Here is a 6,000-nt window from a genome sequence, read left to right as displayed (position 1 = left end):
GCTTTGGTTGCTGCCTATGCTGTCAATCATATGCCCTTTCATTTACTACAATACAAGGCCCCACATCAACTGTTGTTTCTTTAGTCTCCCTTGTTTTTCCATTCTTTTACGTGTGTTTGGTTGTCGGTGCTTTGTTCATGACTTGTCTCTTACATGGGGTAAGTTAGGCCCTTGGGCTGTTCCCTGTGTCTTCCTTGGTTATCCATCCTTCCAGAAAGGCTACAAATGCTTTAACTCCATTTCCTGCAAGTATTTTGTGTCCACCATGGATGTGCCATTTTTTAATCTGAACCATTCTTTACTACCTCTCCTTAGAGGGGGGGGGGGGTGGAGGAGTAGGTCTAGCAGATTCATCCCTTTCATGTTTTCTTGAGTTTCTGTAAGAACCAGTGGAGTTTAGAGAGTGTGGAGCAACCAAAAATTGTGCATCTAGAATCATTACTCTTTGGTGGAAAATCCCTCTTAGCTAGGTACTTTTGTTCCTCTTGAGGTTATTGATCCTATTGCTATTGATGGCTTCTTTGCTGATCTTGATATCCAAATTGCTTATAGAAAGGGTGTTAGGTTATGTACTACTAAACACCCTACATAGTTTTCAAGGTGCCAAGGCGAGGTTAGGCAATAGGGGGGTGCCTTGTCGACTAGGCGATGGATTTTTTTATGCAGAAAACATAGATCCTAAGGTAGTTCCCTAGGTTCCATAGTCATATTTCCTTAATAATTTTTCATAATTTTCATAAGAAAAGTATAGAGATCAAGTTAAAGTATAGAAAATCAACATATTCATAAGAAGAAAAAGAAGGAAAAGAAAATTCAAAAAATATAGGGGCTGAATTGAACCCTTATTTTAGTTGTAGGAAAAGAAGAAAAGAAAAAGTAGTAGTAGTAGTGCTCTTCATAAAAATAATACATTGGAGTTGGTAAATCTTCCCGAAGGAAAAGAGCCAGTGGGTGTTTACTGTGAAACATAAAGCTGAGGATACGGTGAAGAGATATAAGGTCAGGTTAGTTGCAAAAGAATACACACATCAGTGTTTTAAAAGCTGAGGATATGGTGAAGAGATATAAGGCCATTTTGCACAAGGCGCAAGGTGAGGCACATGGTTTTTTGAAAAATAAATAAAAAGAAAAAATTGAAGGGTATAATTAAAAAATATATTCCTAAACTTTAAATTAAATTAAATGATTAACAGACAACCTATTAATATGTCAAATAACAACAAAATTATGAAATGATCAAGTTCTCAAGTACTCATCAATCAACATTAAGTTCAAGACTTCAAGCAAGCTGCAAGCCATTAATGCAATACAATGAACAATCGCATAGAGCTAGAGTCATGCCACAGGCAATTTTCTTTTAAAAAAAGAGACAAAGACAATTTTCTTTCAAAAAAAGACATATAGCCATAGTCATAGAGTCATAGAGTCATAGATAGTTTTCTTACAAAAAATCAGAGTCAGACAATTTTCTGCCCAAAAAATGAGTCAGAGACAATTTTCTACAAAACAAAAGTCATAGACGATTTTCTATATAAAAAAAAGAGTCTAAGGTTTCAGCCATTCTTCAAGACTCAATCAGCATCCTCTTCATCTTCACTTGGAAATTCAACTTCATCTTCATTGCCATCAGTTTAATGAGAAAAATTGAAAAAACAATGGGGCGGAACCCCTGTTTTAATGAGAAAAACTGAAAAAATAAATGGGTTGGAGCCCTTGTTTTTGTGCAAGAAACAAGATTGCAAGTCTGCAAGTCTTTGTAGAAAGAAGAAGAAGAAGAAGAGAAAGGGTGGAGACCCTATTTTACTGGGAAAACTGAAAAAAAAGGGGGTGGAACCTAGGTGTTGCCTAGGCGATAGTTTTCAAGGTGCCAAGGTGAGTCTAGGTGATATGGGGGCGCCTAGGTGTTGCCTAGGCGATGGATTTTTTTTTTTAAGTAAAAATCACATATCCTAGGGTAGTTCCCTAGGTTCCATAACCAACTTTCTTTAATAATTATCCATAATTTTCATAAGAAAATTATAAACTTCATGTTTAAGTCAAGAAGAAGAAGAAGAAATGTGTTGATTTGACAAAATTTTAAGTTCTTCCCTTACTTATTGGTTCAGATTTTGAAGTCATCGAGGGTTCCATACAACAATTAGCAATGTTTGTGTTGATTAAACCCTAACAAATAAGAAAATAATAAAAAGAAATTATAAACAAAAAAATGAATATTTTTCTTTAATAATGTCTACTTTATAATTATAATCTAAAAAAATAACAATATAAAAGTATTTTATTACACAATATGCAAAACTGCTTGGCGATTGAGCGAGGTGAGCCTCCAAGGGTGCCTTGTTGCCTAGGCGTCGCCTTGACAACTATGTTTGGAGTCTTTAGACATCATCCAGGCGCTCGCCTACCGCTTGGCTTGAGGCGCATGCCTAGGTGCAAAGGCGAGCGCCTGTCCAATGGTTGTGTGCCTTAGCCTGGGTGAGGAATCTAGCCTAGAAAGCGCCTCCCCTCTGCGCCTAGGTGCACCTTTTAAAAGACTAACACACGTGTATGGGGTTGATTATTCATAGACTTTTGCTCCAATTGCTAATTCTATCCGGATTCTTCTATCATTAGTCACTAACTTTGATTGGGAGCTCTATCAGTTTGATATTAAAAATGCTTTCCTAAATGGAGACTAGGAAGAGGAAGTTTATATGATTCAACCCTCGGGATTCTTATGGATTCTTAGCAAAAAGGGAATGAAGGGAAGGTCTACAGGTTGACAAAATCCCTATGTGGGTTGAAACAATCTCCAAGGGCTTGGTTTAGTATATTTCACTTGGCCCTTCAACAAATTGGGTCCAAGTTGTGTCAGTCAAATCTTACATTCTTTGTCAAGAGGGAACACGAGAAAGTTGTAGCCCTAATTGTGTATGTGGATGATATAGTGATCACTGCGAACTAGAGTTTTAAAATTCAGAAGATGAAAGAATCCCTTGCTATGCGGTTTGAAGTTAAGGATCTAGGACTTCTATGGTACTTTCTTGGAATTGAGGTGGCCCATTCACAAAAGGGCATCTTCATTTCTCAAAGGAAGTACATCCTAGATCTCTTATAGGATATTGACAAACTAGGTGTAAGCCAGCAAGTTCCCCCATTGATGCTAATCATAGATAGGGTGATTGTCTTGGAGAACCTGTGGAAGATGTCAAGAAGTTTCAGAGGTAAGTGGGTAGGTTTCTCTACTTGTCAATGATTTGGCTCTTAGGACTTCACATCTGGAAGCTGCAGAGAGGGTCTTCAGATATCTAAAAAAATATCCAGGGACTGGTATATTGTTCAAGAAGCATGGCCATATGAAATCTGAAGTTTAAACTGATGTTCATTGGGCAGGGTCAGTTGATGGTGGGAAGTCCACTAGCTGGTACTCCACCTGTGTTGGTGAAAATTTAGTCATTCGGAGGAGCAAGAAACAGAGTGTTCTGGCCAGATTCAGTGCTGCAGTCAAGTATAGGGCCATGACTCATGGGGTTGCTGAAATCTGAATTGCTTTAGGTAAAAAGTCCAATTAGTGAATTGGGCTTCTTTGTTGACAGCTCAATGTCCCTTTATTGTGACAACAACATAACTAAAAATCTTGCTGCCAACCCAGTTCTTCATGACAGAACTACGCATATTGAAGTTGATAAGCATTTTAAAAGAGAAAATCTTGAAAAGGGTGAACTTTGTACTCCTTATATCAGTTCCAAGGAGCAACTTGCAGACATTGTTACAAAAGGTCTTCATGACCTACGGCACAATAAGTTATATGACAAGTTGGGCATGATGATATATATCACCCAACTTGAGGGGGAGTGTTGTAATTCTGTTATGTGCAAGGGCTTTCTTTTGTCTCTTTCACCCTAATAATATAACACCTTTTCAATTTTTCTTCTCTCTTTCTTCTTCCTCTCTTCTCTTCTCTTCTTCTCTCCCACTTCCATCTCTTTTCTTCTAGGTTTTTAGATTCTACTATCAGCTAATTCTCATAAAGACAACCTAAGTAGAAGGGGAATGGGTGAGAATTTATTTACTGGGTACCTGCTACTACTGGATTTGTTGTGTTTCTTTTCATGAAGCAACAATACTGTCATGGATCAAACAGTTTCATCTGAATCATCTTCAGGCAATTTTTCTTCTCTCTTTCTTCTTCCTCTTCTCTTCTTCTCTTCCACGTCCATCTCTTTTCTTCTAGGTTTTCAGATTCTACTATCAGCTAATTCCCATGAAGACAACCTAAATAGAAAGGGAATGTGTGAGAATTTATTTACTGGGTACCTTCTATTACTGGATATGTTGTGTTTCTTTTCATGAAGCAACAATCCAGTATGCTGTCATGGATCAAACAGTTTCATCTGAATCATCTTCAGGCATTATTAAAGAAATTTCTATATATAGTTTTTGTACATATATACATAGGCAGCAGAATCAGCAAGTCTCTTTGCTTATTTTGCTTGTAAATCTCAGGCATCTATAGTCTATAATCCTACTATGAACTATCATGTACAACTTTCTTTATGATTGTAAAAAGGTAACACCTAGTTACATCTTAACTATAAATACACTCAAAGGTACAGAATTTGGATTTTCAATAGTTTTCTCAAAAGCTCTCTCCAAACTCTGATCTGCTTGTCTGAGCAAAATCTGGTAGAAAAACAACCAAGCATAACCATTTTGCATATATCTGCCATGATTCTTTCAATCCTTCTATATTTTTTTTCAAACAATCTCCTATTTCTCTCTCTCTCTCTCTCTACATCCTACGGGTATATAGTGTATTTTTTTCCACTTGGGGCATTGTTGTTTTCTCCAAATACCATTGACCTGTCACTGGTGAAAACAAGAAACTTAAAGCCATAACTTTTTTCAAGTTTTCACCTTCACCTTAGAGGCTTTCTAGACAATATCCACTTTGGTGGTGAGCAGAATCTACACTCTCTTGGTTGGGTAGAGTAGGAGAGCAACCATGACAATAAGAATGAATTGAGTCTCCTTGCTAAGGGACTTGTGGATCCCATGTTACCTATTTGAGGTCTGACGCTCTTATATTTTCATTAAGGTAGAGATTTTAAGATAAACTCCTTATTAAAGGACAAGGTATCTGAAATTACTGGGGTTTAGTTTGTTGGCCAAAAAAAGGGTATATGAGAATTTTATTCTGTCTGACCTCCTCATTGACTCATTGTTAGAGAGTAAAAACCTATTCAGGGACCTCACCTAACAGTTTAAGATTTTAGGTTGAACGGTTCATTGAGATTGTATGACCCTGTTTGACCAAGTGGTCTATTGTTCAATCCTCGTCATTCCCATTATAATTAATTAAATTTCAGAACAAGGTATGGGTGGACCTGTTCTTGTCCACACTTCAAGCTTGATAGGCTTTTGTGTGAGGGGGCATGTTAGAGAATGAAAACCTATTCAGGGACCTCACTAACAGCTTAAGTTTTTAGGTTGAGTGGTTCCTTGAGACTCATGATAGACTATTTTTTTTGTTGACAAAAGATAGATTTAAATGGTATATAACTACATGTAGTTCTAAAAGGAATATTCTTATAAGATGTTCCATAAATATATTGAGTTTCCTTTTTATTTGGCATGACTTAATCTGGAAAGGATACTTAGAAAAATTAGAAGTATATATATATATATCCCCATTTATCGTTATATGAATATCTAATTCTGTATGTATGAGCAGAAGGGTTTATGTGTTTTTTTTTTTTGCATCTTTTTTTTTTTCTCTTTTGTATCTGTTTGCTGTGAATTTTATTTTGGTCATCCAATTTTCTTTGTTACAAGACACCACCACATTTACCTGTGTAATTTTGCATTGCAGTTATCATTTTCTGCTGCAAAATTACGTAACCTTGATATCCTTTCAAAGGTACGCCTTTCCTTGCATGAAAATATTAATTAATTTCTATTTGCAATACAGTTGCTGCTAGGATCCTATAGAATTGCATTGAGTATCTTTAACTACCATAATTT

Source organism: Nelumbo nucifera, chromosome 3 (assembly GCF_055504915.1).
Source record: "Nelumbo nucifera cultivar China Antique chromosome 3, China Antique-T2T, whole genome shotgun sequence".
In the NCBI taxonomy this organism is placed as follows: domain Eukaryota; kingdom Viridiplantae; phylum Streptophyta; class Magnoliopsida; order Proteales; family Nelumbonaceae; genus Nelumbo; species Nelumbo nucifera.
This window is presented reverse-complemented; position numbering follows the sequence as displayed.